We start from the raw sequence: 15,882 nt of genomic DNA, 5'->3' as shown, positions 1-15,882 counted from the left end.
TACGAAGCCGCACCAACATAATAGAGATACAGAAACACCGTGGCCCCTTTCTTTGAGATAACTCTGCAATAGTGCGAGCCGCAAATGCCACTTCCAGCTTAGCTGTGCAGAAGAAGAACAACAAGAAGAAGAAATATTTCGAAATATGTCCGTCAGGCCCCTTCCCTTGAGATAAATCTGCAAATATCTCGGAAACGAAGCGAGCTATGGCAAAATGTTAAGAGACCTTTTTTGTAGAGAATTAAGTTTCCTACTTTTTATGTTCTATGATATTTTTTGATCAGATGCGTAGTTCTCGAGATATATCAAGATATTTAAAAGTTCCGAAGCCGCACCAACATAATAGAGATACAGAAACACCGTGGCTCCTTTCTTTGAGATAACTCTGCACTATTGCGAGCTGGAAATGCCACTTCCAGTTTAGCTGTGCAGAAGAAGAACAACAAGAAGAAGAAATATCTCGAAATATGTCCGTTAGGCCCCTTCCCTTGAGATAAATCTGCAAATATCTCGGAAACGAAGCGAGCTATGGCAAAATGTTAAGAGACCTTTTTTGTAGAGAATTAAGTTTCCTACTTTTTATGTTCTATGATATTCTTTGATCAGATGCGTAGTTCTCGAGATATATCAAGATATTTAAAAGTTCCGAAGCCGCACCAACATAATACAGATACAGAAACACCGTGGCCCCTTTCTTTGAGATAACTCTGCACTAGTGCGAGCGGCAAATGCCACTTCCAGCTTAGCTGTGCAGAAGAAGAACAACAAGAAGAAGAAATATCTCGAAATATGTCCGTCAGGCCCCTTCCCTTGAGATAAATCTGCAAATATCTCGGAAACGAAGCGAGCTATGGCAAAATGTTAAGAGACCTTTTTTGTAGAGAATTAAGTTTCCTACTTTTTATGTTCTATGATATTTTTTGATCAGATGCGTAGTTCTCGAGATATATCAAGATATTTAAAAGTTCCGAAGCCGCACCAACATAATAGAGATACAGAAACACCGTGGCCCCTTTCTTTGAGATAACTCTGCACTAGTGCGAGCCGCAAATGCCACTTCCAGCTTAGCTGTGCAGAAGAAGAACAACAAGAAGAAGAAATATCTCGAAATATGTCCGTCAGGCCCCTTCCCTTGAGATAAATCTGCAAATATCTCGGAAACGAAGCGAGCTATGGCAAAATGTTAAGAGACCTTTTTTGTAGAGAATTAGGTTTCCTACTTTTTATGTTCTATGATATTTTTTGATCAGATGCGTAGTTCTCGAGATATATCAAGATATTTAAAAGTTCCGAAGCCGCACCAACATAATAGAGATACAGAAACACCGTGGCCCCTTTCGTTGAGATAACTCTGCACTAGTGCGAGCCGCAAATGCCACTTCCAGCTTAGCTGTGCAGAAGAAGAACAACAAGAAGAAGAAATATCTCGAAATATGTCCGTCAGGCCCCTTCCCTTGAGATAAATCTGCAAATATGTCGGAAACGAAGCGAGCTATGGCAAAATGTTGAGAGACCTTTTTTGTAGAGAATTATGTTTCCTACAATTTATGTTCTATGATATTTTTTGATCAGAAGCGTAGTTTTCGAGATATATCGAGATATTTAAAAGTTCCGAAGCCGCACCAACATAATAGAGATACAGAAACACCGTGGCCCCTTTCTTTGAGATAACTCTGCACTAGTGCGAGCCGCAAATGCCACTTCCAGCTTAGCTGTGCAGAAGAAGAACAACAAGAAGAAGAAATATCTCGAAATATGTCCGTCAGGCCCCTTCCCTTGAGATAAATCTGCAAATATGTCGGAAACGAAGCGAGCTATGGCAAAATGTTAAGAGACCTTTTTTGTAGAGAATTAAGTTTCCTACTTTTTATGTTCTATGATATTTTTTGATCAGATGCGTAGTTCTCGAGATATATCAAGATATTTAAAAGTTCCGAAGCCGCACCAACATAATAGAGATACAGAAACACCGTGGCCCCTTTCTTTGAGATAACTCTGCAATAGTGCGAGCTGCAAATGCCACTTCCAGCTTAGCTGTGCAGAAGAAGAACAACAAGAAGAAGAAATATCTCGAAATATGTCCGTCAGGCCCCTTCCCTTGAGATAAATCTGCAAATATCTCGGAAACGAAGCGAGCTATGGCAAAATGTTAAGAGACCTTTTTTGTAGAGAATTAAGTTTCCTACTTTTTATGTTCTATGATATTTTTTGATCAGATGCGTAGTTCTCGAGATATATCAAGATATTTAAAAGTTCCGAAGCCGCACCAACATAATAGAGATACAGAAACACCGTGGCTCCTTTCTTTGAGATAACTCTGCACTATTGCGAGCTGGAAATGCCACTTCCAGTTTAGCTGTGCAGAAGAAGAACAACAAGAAGAAGAAATATCTCGAAATATGTCCGTTAGGCCCCTTCCCTTGAGATAAATCTGCAAATATCTCGGAAACGAAGCGAGCTATGGCAAAATGTTAAGAGACCTTTTTTGTAGAGAATTAAGTTTCCTACTTTTTATGTTCTATGATATTCTTTGATCAGATGCGTAGTTCTCGAGATATATCAAGATATTTAAAAGTTCCGAAGCCGCACCAACATAATAGAGATACAGAAACACCGTGGCCCCTTTCTTTGAGATAACTCTGCACTATTGCGAGCTGCAAATGCCACTTCCAGCTTAGCTGTGCAGAGGAAGAACAACAAGAAAAAGAAGTATCCCGAAATATGTCCGTCAGGCCCGTTCCTTTGAGCTGAATCTGCAAATATCTCGGAAACGAAGCGAGCTATGGCAAAATGTTAAGAGACGTTTTTTGTAGAGAATTATGTTTCCTACAATTTATGTTCTATGATATTTTTCGATCAGAAGCGTAGTTTTCGAGATATATCGAGATATTTAAAAGTTCCGAAGCCGCACCAACATAATAGAGATACCGAAACACCGTGGCCCCTTTCTTTGAGATAACTCTGCACTAGTGCGAGCCGCAAATGCCACTTCCAGCTTAGCTGTGCAGAAGAAGAACAACAAGAAGAAGAAATATCTCGAAATATGTCCGACAGGCCCCTTCCCTTGAGATAAATCTGCAAATATCTCGGAAACGAAGCGAGCTATGGCGAAATGTTAAGAGACCTTTTTTGTAGAGAATTAAGTATCCTACTTTTTATGTAGTATGATATTTTTTGATCAGATGCGTAGTTCTCGAGATATGTCAAGATATTTAAAAGTTCCGAAGCCGCACCAACATAATAGAGATACAGAAACACCGTGGCCCCTTTCTTTGAGATAACTCTGCACTATTGCGAGCTGTAAATGCCTCTTCCAGCTTAGCTGTGCAGAAGAAGAACAACAAGAAGAAGAAATATCTCGAAATATGTCCGTCAGGCCCCTGCCCTTGAGATATATCTGCAAATATCTCGGAAACGAAGCGAGCTATGGCAAAATGTTGAGAGACCTTTTTTGTAGAGAATTATGTTTCCTACAATTTATGTTCTATGATATTTTTTGATCAGAAGCGTAGTTTTCGAGATATATCGAGATATTTAAAAGTTCCGAAGCCGCACCAACATAATAGAGATACAGAAACACCGTGGCCCCTTTCTTTGAGATAACTCTGCACTATTGCGAGCTGCAAATGCCACTTCCAGCTTAGCTGTGCAGAGGAAGAACAACAAGAAGAAGAAATATCTCGAAATATGTCCGTCAGGCCAGTTCCTTTGAGCTGAATCTGCAAATATCTCGGAAACGAAGCGAGCTATGGCAAAATGTTAAGAGACGTTTTTTGTAGAGAATTATGTTTCCTACAATTTATGTTCTATGATATTTTTTGATCAGAAGCGTAGTTTTCGAGATATATCGAGATATTTAAAAGTTCCGAAGCCGCACCAACATAATAGAGATACAGAAACACCGTGGCCCCTTTCTTTGAGATAACTCTGCACTAGTGCGAGCCGCAAATGCCACTTCCAGCTTAGCTGTGCAGAGGAAGAACAACAAGAAGAAGAAATATCTCGAAATATGTCCGTCAGGCCAGTTCCTTTGAGCTGAATCTGCAAATATCTCGGAAACAAAGCGAGCTATGGCAAAATGTTAAGAGACGTTTTTTGTAGAGAATTATGTTTCCTACAATTTATGTTCTATGATATTTTTTGATCAGAAGCGTAGTTTTCGAGATATATCGAGATACTTAAAAGTTCCGAAGCCGCACCAACATATTAGAGATACAGAAACACCGTGGCCCCTTTCTTTGAGATAACTGTGCACTAGTGCGAGCCGCAAATTCCACTTCCCGCTTAGCTGTGCAGAAGAAGAACAACAAGAAGAAGAAACTTCTCGAAATATGTCCGTCAGGCCCCTTCCCTTGAGATAAATCTGCAAATATCTCGGAAACGAAGCGAGCTATGGCAAAATGTTAAGAGACCTTTTTTGTAGAGAATTAAGTTTCCTACTTTTTATGTTCTATGATATTTTTTGATCAGATGCGTAGTTCTCGAGATATATCGAGATATTTAAAAGTTCCGAAGCCGCACCAACATAATAGAGATACAGAAACACCGTGGCCCCTTTCTTTGAGATACCTCTGCACTATTGCGAGCTGTAAATGCCACTTCCAGCTTAGCTGTGCAGAAGAAGAACAACAAGAAGAAGAAATATCTCGAAATATGTCCGTCAGGCCCCTGCCCTTGAGATATATCTGCAAATATCTCGGAAACCAAGCGAGCTATGGCAAAATGTTAAGAGACCTTTTTTGTAGAGAATTATGTTTCCTACAATTTATGTTCTATGATATTTTTTGATCAGAAGCGTAGTTTTCGAGATATATCGAGATATTTAAAAGTTACGAAGCCGCACCAACATAATAGAGATACAGAAACACCGTGGCCCCTTTCTTTGAGATAACTCTGCAATAGTGCGAGCCGCAAATGCCACTTCCAGCTTAGCTGTGCAGAAGAAGAACAACAAGAAGAAGAAATATTTCGAAATATGTCCGTCAGGCCCCTTCCCTTGAGATAAATCTGCAAATATCTCGGAAACGAAGCGAGCTATGGCAAAATGTTAAGAGACCTTTTTTGTAGAGAATTAAGTTTCCTACTTTTTATGTTCTATGATATTTTTTGATCAGATGCGTAGTTCTCGAGATATATCAAGATATTTAAAAGTTCCGAAGCCGCACCAACATAATAGAGATACAGAAACACCGTGGCTCCTTTCTTTGAGATAACTCTGCACTATTGCGAGCTGGAAATGCCACTTCCAGTTTAGCTGTGCAGAAGAAGAACAACAAGAAGAAGAAATATCTCGAAATATGTCCGTTAGGCCCCTTCCCTTGAGATAAATCTGCAAATATCTCGGAAACGAAGCGAGCTATGGCAAAATGTTAAGAGACCTTTTTTGTAGAGAATTAAGTTTCCTACTTTTTATGTTCTATGATATTCTTTGATCAGATGCGTAGTTCTCGAGATATATCAAGATATTTAAAAGTTCCGAAGCCGCACCAACATAATAGAGATACAGAAACACCGTGGCCCCTTTCTTTGAGATAACTCTGCACTATTGCGAGCTGCAAATGCCACTTCCAGCTTAGCTGTGCAGAGGAAGAACAACAAGAAAAAGAAGTATCCCGAAATATGTCCGTCAGGCCCGTTCCTTTGAGCTGAATCTGCAAATATCTCGGAAACGAAGCGAGCTATGGCAAAATGTTAAGAGACGTTTTTTGTAGAGAATTATGTTTCCTACAATTTATGTTCTATGATATTTTTCGATCAGAAGCGTAGTTTTCGAGATATATCGAGATATTTAAAAGTTCCGAAGCCGCACCAACATAATAGAGATACCGAAACACCGTGGCCCCTTTCTTTGAGATAACTCTGCACTAGTGCGAGCCGCAAATGCCACTTCCAGCTTAGCTGTGCAGAAGAAGAACAACAAGAAGAAGAAATATCTCGAAATATGTCCGACAGGCCCCTTCCCTTGAGATAAATCTGCAAATATCTCGGAAACGAAGCGAGCTATGGCGAAATGTTAAGAGACCTTTTTTGTAGAGAATTAAGTATCCTACTTTTTATGTAGTATGATATTTTTTGATCAGATGCGTAGTTCTCGAGATATGTCAAGATATTTAAAAGTTCCGAAGCCGCACCAACATAATAGAGATACAGAAACACCGTGGCCCCTTTCTTTGAGATAACTCTGCACTATTGCGAGCTGTAAATGCCTCTTCCAGCTTAGCTGTGCAGAAGAAGAACAACAAGAAGAAGAAATATCTCGAAATATGTCCGTCAGGCCAGTTCCTTTGAGCTGAATCTGCAAATATCTCGGAAACGAAGCGAGCTATGGCAAAATGTTAAGAGACGTTTTTTGTAGAGAATTATGTTTCCTACAATTTATGTTCTATGATATTTTTTGATCAGAAGCGTAGTTTTCGAGATATATCGAGATATTTAAAAGTTCCGAAGCCGCACCAACATAATAGAGATACAGAAACACCGTGGCCCCTTTCTTTGAGATAACTCTGCACTAGTGCGAGCCGCAAATGCCACTTCCAGCTTAGCTGTGCAGAGGAAGAACAACAAGAAGAAGAAATATCTCGAAATATGTCCGTCAGGCCAGTTCCTTTGAGCTGAATCTGCAAATATCTCGGAAACAAAGCGAGCTATGGCAAAATGTTAAGAGACGTTTTTTGTAGAGAATTATGTTTCCTACAATTTATGTTCTATGATATTTTTTGATCAGAAGCGTAGTTTTCGAGATATATCGAGATACTTAAAAGTTCCGAAGCCGCACCAACATATTAGAGATACAGAAACACCGTGGCCCCTTTCTTTGAGATAACTGTGCACTAGTGCGAGCCGCAAATTCCACTTCCCGCTTAGCTGTGCAGAAGAAGAACAACAAGAAGAAGAAACTTCTCGAAATATGTCCGTCAGGCCCCTTCCCTTGAGATAAATCTGCAAATATCTCGGAAACGAAGCGAGCTATGGCAAAATGTTAAGAGACCTTTTTTGTAGAGAATTAAGTTTCCTACTTTTTATGTTCTATGATATTTTTTGATCAGATGCGTAGTTCTCGAGATATATCGAGATATTTAAAAGTTCCGAAGCCGCACCAACATAATAGAGATACAGAAACACCGTGGCCCCTTTCTTTGAGATACCTCTGCACTATTGCGAGCTGTAAATGCCACTTCCAGCTTAGCTGTGCAGAAGAAGAACAACAAGAAGAAGAAATATTTCGAAATATGTCCGTCAGGCCCCTTCCCTTGAGATAAATCTGCAAATATCTCGGAAACGAAGCGAGCTATGGCAAAATGTTCAGAGACCTTTTTTGTAGAGAATTAAGTTTCCTACTTTTTATGTTCTATGATATTTTTTGATCAGATGCGTAGTTCTCGAGATATATCAAGATATTTAAAAGTTCCGAAGCCGCACCAACATAATAGAGATACAGAAACACCGTGGCCCCTTTCTTTGAGATAACTCTGCACTATTGCGAGCTGCAAATGCCACTTCCAGCTTAGCTGTGCAGAGGAAGGACAACAAGAAGAAGAAATATCTCGAAATATGTCCGTCAGGCCAGTTCCTTTGAGCTGAATCTGCAAATATCTCGGAAACGAAGCGAGCTATGGCAAAATGTTAAGAGACGTTTTTTGTAGAGAATTATGTTTCCTACAATTTATGTTCTATGATATTTTTTGATCAGAAGCGTAGTTTTCGAGATATATCGAGATACTTAAAAGTTCCGAAGCCGCACCAACATATTAGAGATACAGAAACACCGTGGCCCCTTTCTTTGAGATAACTGTGCACTAGTGCGAGCCGCAAATGCCACTTCCAGCTTAGCTGTGCAGAAGAAGAACAACAAGAAGAAGAAATATCTCGAAATATGTCCGTCAGGCCCCTTCCCTTGAGATAAATCTGCAAATATCTCGGAAACGAAGCTAGCTATGGCAAAATGTTAAGAGACCTTTTTTGTAGAGAATTATGTTTCCTACTTTTTATGTTCTATGATATTTTTTGATCAGACGCGTAGTTCTCGAGATATATCAAGATATTTAAAAGTTCCGAAGCCGCACCAACATAATACAGATACAGAAACACCGTGGCCCCTTTCTTTGAGATAACTCTGCACTAGTGCGAGCCGCAAATGCCACTTCCAGCTTAGCTGTGCAGAAGAAGAACAACAAGAAGAAGAAATATCTCGAAATATGTCCGTCAGGCCCCTTCCCTTGAGATAAATCTGCAAATATCTCGGAAACGAAGCGAGCTATGGCAAAATGTTAAGAGACCTTTTTTGTAGAGAATTAAGTTTCCTACTTTTTATGTTCTATGATATTTTTTGATCAGATGCGTAGTTCTCGAGATATATCAAGATATTTAAAAGTTCCGAAGCCGCACCAACATAATACAGATACAGAAACACCGTGGCCCCTTTCTTTGAGATAACTCTGCACTAGTGCGAGCCGCAAATGCCACTTCCAGCTTAGCTGTGCAGAAGAAGAACAACAAGAAGAAGATATATCTCGAAATATGTCCGTCAAGCCCCTTCCCTTGAGATAAATCTGCAAATATCTCGGAAACGAAGCGAGCTATGGCAAAATGTTAACAGACCTTTTTTGTAGAGAATTATGTTTCCTACTTTTTATGTTCTATGATATTTTTTGATCAGACGCGTAGTTCTCGAGATATATCAAGATATTTAAAAGTTCCGAAGCCGCACCAACATAATACAGATACAGAAACACCGTGGCCCCTTTCTTTGAGATAACTCTGCACTAGTGCGAGCCGCAAATGCCACTTCCAGCTTAGCTGTGCAGAAGAAGAACAACAAGAAGAAGAAATATCTCGAAATATGTCCGTCAGGCCCCTTCCCTTGAGATAAATCTGCAAATATGTCGGAAACGAAGCGAGCTATGGCAAAATGTTAAGAGACCTTTTTTGTAGAGAATTAAGTTTCCTACTTTTTATGTTCTATGATATTTTTTGATCAGATGCGTAGTTCTCGAGATATATCAAGATATTTAAAAGTTCCGAAGCCGCACCAACATAATAGAGATACAGAAACACCGTGGCTCCTTTCTTTGAGATAACTCTGCACTATTGCGAGCTGGAAATGCCACTTCCAGTTTAGCTGTGCAGAAGAAGAACAACAAGAAGAAGAAATATCTCGAAATATGTCCGTTAGGCCCCTTCCCTTGAGATAAATCTGCAAATATCTCGGAAACGAAGCGAGCTATGGCAAAATGTTAAGAGACCTTTTTTGTAGAGAATTAGGTTTCCTACTTTTTATGTTCTATGATATTTTTTGATCAGATGCGTAGTTCTCGAGATATATCAAGATATTTAAAAGTTCCGAAGCCGCACCAACATAATAGAGATACAGAAACACCGTGGCCCCTTTCTTTGAGATAACTCTGCACTATTGCGAGCTGTAAATGCCACTTCCAGCTTAGCTGTGCAGAAGAAGAACAACAAGAAGAAGAAATATCTCGAAATATGTCCGTCAGGCCCCTGCCCTTGAGATATATCTGCAAATATCTCGGAAACGAAGCGAGCTATGGCAAAATGTTGAGAGACCTTTTTTGTAGAGAATTATGTTTCCTACAATTTATGTTCTATGATATTTTTTGATCAGAAGCGTAGTTTTCGAGATATATCGAGATATTTAAAAGTTCCGAAGCCGCACCAACATAATAGAGATACAGAAACACCGTGGCCCCTTTCTTTGAGATAACTCTGCACTAGTGCGAGCCGCAAATGCCACTTCCAGCTTAGCTGTGCAGAAGAAGAACAACAAGAAGAAGAAATATCTCGAAATATGTCCGTCAGGCCCCTTCCCTTGAGATAAATCTGCAAATATGTCGGAAACGAAGCGAGCTATGGCAAAATGTTAAGAGACCTTTTTTGTAGAGAATTAAGTTTCCTACTTTTTATGTTCTATGATATTTTTTGATCAGATGCGTAGTTCTCGAGATATATCAAGATATTTAAAAGTTCCGAAGCCGCACCAACATAATAGAGATACAGAAACACCGTGGCCCCTTTCTTTGAGATAACTCTGCAATAGTGCGAGCCGCAAATGCCACTTCCAGCTTAGCTGTGCAGAAGAAGAACAACAAGAAGAAGAAATATCGCGAAATATGTCCGTCAGGCCCCTTCCCTTGAGATAAATCTGCAAATATCTCGGAAACGAAGCGAGCTATGGCAAAATGTTAAGAGACCTTTTTTCTGGAGAATTAAGTTTCCTACTTTTTATGTTCTATGATATTTTTTGATCAGATGCGTAGTTCTCGAGATATATCAAGATATTTAAAAGTTCCGAAGCCGCACCAACATAATAGAGATACAGAAACACCGTGGCCCCTTTCTTTGAGATAACTCTGCACTAGTGCGAGCCGCAAATGCCACTTCCAGCTTAGCTGTGCAGAAGAAGAACAACAAGAAGAAGAAATATCTCGAAATATGTCCGTCAGGCCCCTTCCCTTGAGATAAATCTGCAAATATCTCGGAAACGAAGCGAGCTATGGCAAAATGTTAAGAGACCTTTTTTGTAGAGAATTAAGTTTCCTACTTTTTATGTTCTATGATATTTTTTGATCAGATGCGTAGTTCTCGAGATATATCAAGATATTTAAAAGTTCCGAAGCCGCACCAACATAATAGAGATACAGAAACACCGTGGCTCCTTTCTTTGAGATAACTCTGCACTAGTGCGAGCCGCAAATGCCACTTCCAGCTTAGCTGTGCAGAAGAAGAACAACAAGAAGAAGAAATATCTCGAAATATGTCCGTTAGGCCCCTTCCCTTGAGATAAATCTGCAAATATCTCGGAAACGAAGCGAGCTATGGCAAAATGTTAAGAGACCTTTTTTGTAGAGAATTAAGTTTCCTACTTTTTATGTTCTATGATATTTTTTGATCAGATGCGCAGTTCTCGAGATATATCAAGATATTTAAAAGTTCCGAAGCCGCACCAACATAATAGAGATACAGAAACACCGTGGCCCCTTTCTTTGAGATAACTCTGCACTATTGCGAGCTGCAAATGCCACTTCCAGCTTAGCTGTGCAGAGGAAGAACAACAAGAAAAAGAAGTATCTCGAAATATGTCCGTCAGGCCCGTTCCTTTGAGGTGAATCTGCAAATATCTCGGAAACGAAGCGAGCTATGGCAAAATGTTAAGAGACCTTTTTTGTAGAGAATTATGTTTCCTACAATTTATGTTCTATGATATTTTTTGATCAGAAGCGTAGTTTTCGAGATATATCGAGATATTTAAAAGTTCCGAAGCCGCACCAACATAATAGAGATACAGAAACACCGTGGCCCCTTTCTTTGAGATAACTCTGCACTAGTGCGAGCCGCAAATGCCACTTCCAGCTTAGCTGTGCAGAAGAAGAACAACAAGAAGAAGAAATATCTCGAAATATGTCCGTCAGGCCCCTTCCCTTGAGATAAATCTGCAAATATCTCGGAAACGAAGCGAGCTATGGCAAAATGTTAAGAGACCTTTTTTGTAGAGAATTAAGTTTCCTACTTTTTATGTTCTATGATATTTTTTGATCAGAAGCGTAGTTTTCGAGATATATCGAGATATTTAAAAGTTCCGAAGCCGCACCAACATAATAGAGATACAGAAACACCGTGGCCCCTTACTTTGAGATAACTCTGCACTAGTGCGAGCCGCAAATGCCACTTCTAGCTGAGCTGTGCAGAAGAAGAACAACAAGAAGAAGAAATATCTCGAAATATGTCCGTCAGGCCCCTTCCCTTGAGATAGATCTGCAAATATCTCGGAAACGAAGTGAGCTATAGCAAAATGTTAAGAGACCTTTTTTGTAAGGAATTATGTTTCCTACTTTTTATGTTCTATGATATTTTTTGATCAGACGCGTAGTTCTCGAGATATATCAAGATATTTAAAAGTTCCGAAGCCGCACCAACATAATACAGATACAGAAACACCGTGGCCCCTTTCTTTGAGATAACTCTGCACTAGTGCGAGCCGCAAATGCCACTTCCAGCTTAGCTGTGCAGAAGAAGAACAACAAGAAGAAGAAATATCTCGAAATATGTCCGTCAGGCCCCTTCCCTTGAGATAAATCTGCAAATATCTCGGAAACGAAGCGAGGTATGGCAAAATGTTAAGAGACCTTTTTTGTAGAGAATTAAGTTTCCTACTTTTTATGTTCTATGATATTTTTTGATCAGATGCGTAGTTCTCGAGATATATCAAGATATTTAAAAGTTCCGAAGCCGCACCAACATAATAGAGATACAGAAACACCGTGGCCCCTTTCTTTGAGATAACTCTGCAATAGTGCGAGCCGCAAATGCCACTTCCAGCTTAGCTGTGCAGAAGAAGAACAACAAGAAGAAGAAATATCTCGAAATATGTCCGTTAGGCCCCTTCCCTTGAGATAAATCTGCAAATATCTCGGAAACGAAGCGAGCTATGGCAAAATGTTAAGAGACCTTTTTTGTAGAGAATTAAGTTTCCTACTTTTTATGTTCTATGATATTTTTTGATCAGATGCGCAGTTCTCGAGATATATCAAGATATTTAAAAGTTCCGAAGCCGCACCAACATAATAGAGATACAGAAACACCGTGGCCCCTTTCTTTGAGATAACTCTGCACTATTGCGAGCTGCAAATGCCACTTCCAGCTTAGCTGTGCAGAGGAAGAACAACAAGAAAAAGAAGTATCTCGAAATATGTCCGTCAGGCCCGTTCCTTTGAGCTGAATCTGCAAATATCTCGGAAACGAAGCGAGCTATGGCAAAATGTTAAGAGACCTTTTTTGTAGAGAATTATGTTTCCTACAATTTATGTTCTATGATATTTTTTGATCAGAAGCGTAGTTTTCGAGATATATCGAGATATTTAAAAGTTCCGAAGCCGCACCAACATAATAGAGATACAGAAACACCGTGGCCCCTTTCTTTGAGATAACTCTGCACTAGTGCGAGCCGCAAATGCCACTTCCAGCTTAGCTGTGCAGAAGAAGAACAACAAGAAGAAGAAATATCTCGAAATATGTCCGTCAGGCCCCTTCCCTTGAGATAAATCTGCAAATATCTCGGAAACGAAGCGAGCTATGGCAAAATGTTAAGAGACCTTTTTTGTAGAGAATTAAGTTTCCTACTTTTTATGTTCTATGATATTTTTTGATCAGAAGCGTAGTTTTCGAGATATATCGAGATATTTAAAAGTTCCGAAGCCGCACCAACATAATAGAGATACAGAAACACCGTGGCCCCTTACTTTGAGATAACTCTGCACTAGTGCGAGCCGCAAATGCCACTTCTAGCTGAGCTGTGCAGAAGAAGAACAACAAGAAGAAGAAATATCTCGAAATATGTCCGTCAGGCCCCTTCCCTTGAGATAGATCTGCAAATATCTCGGAAACGAAGCGAGCTATAGCAAAATGTTAAGAGACCTTTTTTGTAAGGAATTATGTTTCCTACTTTTTATGTTCTATGATATTTTTTGATCAGACGCGTAGTTCTCGAGATATATCAAGATATTTAAAAGTTCCGAAGCCGCACCAACATAATAGAGATACAGAAACACCGTGGCCCCTTTCTTTGAGATAACTCTGCAATAGTGCGAGCGGCAAATGCCACTTCCAGCTTAGCTGTGCAGAAGAAGAACAACAAGAAGAAGAAATATCTCGAAATATGTCCGTCAGGCCCCTTCCCTTGAGATAAATCTGCAAATATCTCGGAAACGAAGCGAGCTATGGCAAAATGTTAAGAGACCTTTTTTGTAGAGAATTAAGTTTCCTACTTTTTATGTTCTATAATATTTTTTGATCAGATGCGTAGTTCTCGAGATATATCAAGATATTTAAAAGTTCCGAAGCCGCACCAACATAATAGAGATACAGAAACACCGTGGCCCCTTTCTTTGAGATAACTCTGCACTATTGCGAGCTGCAAATGCCACTTCCAGCTTAGCTGTGCAGAGGAAGAACAACAAGAAAAAGAAGTATCTCGAAATATGTCCGTCAGGCCCGTTCCTTTGAGCTGAATCTGCAAATATCTCGGAAACGAAGCGAGCTATGGCAAAATGTTAAGAGACGTGTTTTGTAGAGGATTATGTTTCCTACAATTTATGTTCTATGATATTTTTCGATCAGAAGCGTAGTTTTCGAGATATATCGAGATATTTAAAAGTTCCGAAGCCGCACCAACATAATAGAGATACAGAAACACCGTGGCCCCTTTCTTTGAGATAACTCTGCACTAGTGCGAGCCGCAAATGCCACTTCCAGCTTAGCTGTGCAGAAGAAGAACAACAAGAAGAAGAAATATCTCGAAATATGTCCGACAGGCCCCTTCCCTTGAGATAAATCTGCAAATATCTCGGAAACGAAGCGAGCTATGGCGAAATGTTAAGAGACCTTTTTTGTAGAGAATTAAGTTTCCTACTTTTTATCTTCTATGATATTTTTTGATCAGATGCGTAGTTCTCGAGATATATCAAGATATTTAAAAGTGCCGAAGCCGCACCAACATAATACACATACAGAAACACCGTGGCCCCTTTCTTTGAGATAACTCTGCACTAGTGCGAGCCGCAAATGCCACTTCCAGCTTAGCTGTGCAGAAGAAGAACAACAAGAAGAAGAAATATCTCGAAATATGTCCGTCAGGCCCCTTCCCTTGAGATAAATCTGCAAATATCTCGGAAACGAAGCGAGCTATGGCAAAATGTTAAGAGACCTTTTTTGTAGAGAATTAAGTTTCCTACTTTTTATGTTCTATGATATTTTTTGATCAGATGCGTAGTTCTCGAGATATATCAAGATATTTAAAAGTTCCGAAGCCGCACCAACATAATACAGATACAGAAACACCGTGGCCCCTTTCTTTGAGATAACTCTGCACTAGTGCGAGCCGCAAATGCCACTTCCAGCTTAGCTATGCAGGAGAAGAACAACAAGAAGAAGAAATACCTCGAAATATGTCCGTCAGGCCCCTTCCCTTGAGATAAATCTCCAAATATCTCGGAAACGAAGCGAGGTATGGCAAAATGTTAAGAGACCTTTTTTGTAGAGAATTAAGTTTCCTACTTTTTATGTTCTATGATATTTTTTGATCAGATGCGTAGTTCTCGAGATATATCAAGATATTTAAAAGTTCCGAAGCCGCACCAACATAATAGAGATACAGAAACACCGTGGCTCCTTTCTTTGAGATAACTCTGCACTATTGCGAGCTGGAAATGCCACTTCCAGTTTAGCTGTGCAGAAGAAGAACAACAAGAAGAAGAAATATCTCGAAATATGTCCGTTAGGCCCCTTCCCTTGAGATAAATCTGCAAATATCTCGGAAACGACGCGAGCTATGGCAAAATGTTAAGAGACCTTTTTTGTAAGGAATTATGTTTCCTACTTTTTATGTTCTATGATATTTTTTGATCAGACGCGTAGTTCTCGAGATATATCAAGATATTTAAAAGTTCCGAAGCCGCACCAACATAATAGAGATACAGAAACACCGTGGCCCCTTTCTTTGATATAACTCTGCACTATTGCGAGCTGCAAATGCCACTTCCAGCTTAGCTGTGCAGAGGAAGAACAACAAGAAAAAGAAGTATCTCGAAATATGTCCGTCAGGCCCGTTCCCTTGAGATAAATCTGCAAATATCTCGGAAACGAAGCGAGCTATGGCAAAATGTTGAGAGACCTTTTTTGTAGAGAATTAAGTTTCCTACTTTTTATGTTCTATGATATTTTTTGATCAGATGCGTAGTTCTCGAGATATATCAAGATATTTAAAAGTTCCGAAGCCGCACCAACATAATAGAGATACAGAAAAACCGTGGCCCCTCTCTTTGAGATAACTCTGCACTATTGCGAGCTGCAAATGCCACTTCCAGCTTAGCT

This window comes from Osmia lignaria, unplaced genomic scaffold, assembly GCF_051020975.1.
Source record: "Osmia lignaria lignaria isolate PbOS001 unplaced genomic scaffold, iyOsmLign1 scaffold0013, whole genome shotgun sequence".
Classification (NCBI taxonomy): domain Eukaryota; kingdom Metazoa; phylum Arthropoda; class Insecta; order Hymenoptera; family Megachilidae; genus Osmia; species Osmia lignaria.
The sequence above is the reverse complement of the archived record's forward strand: the minus strand, read 5'-3'. Positions refer to the sequence as shown.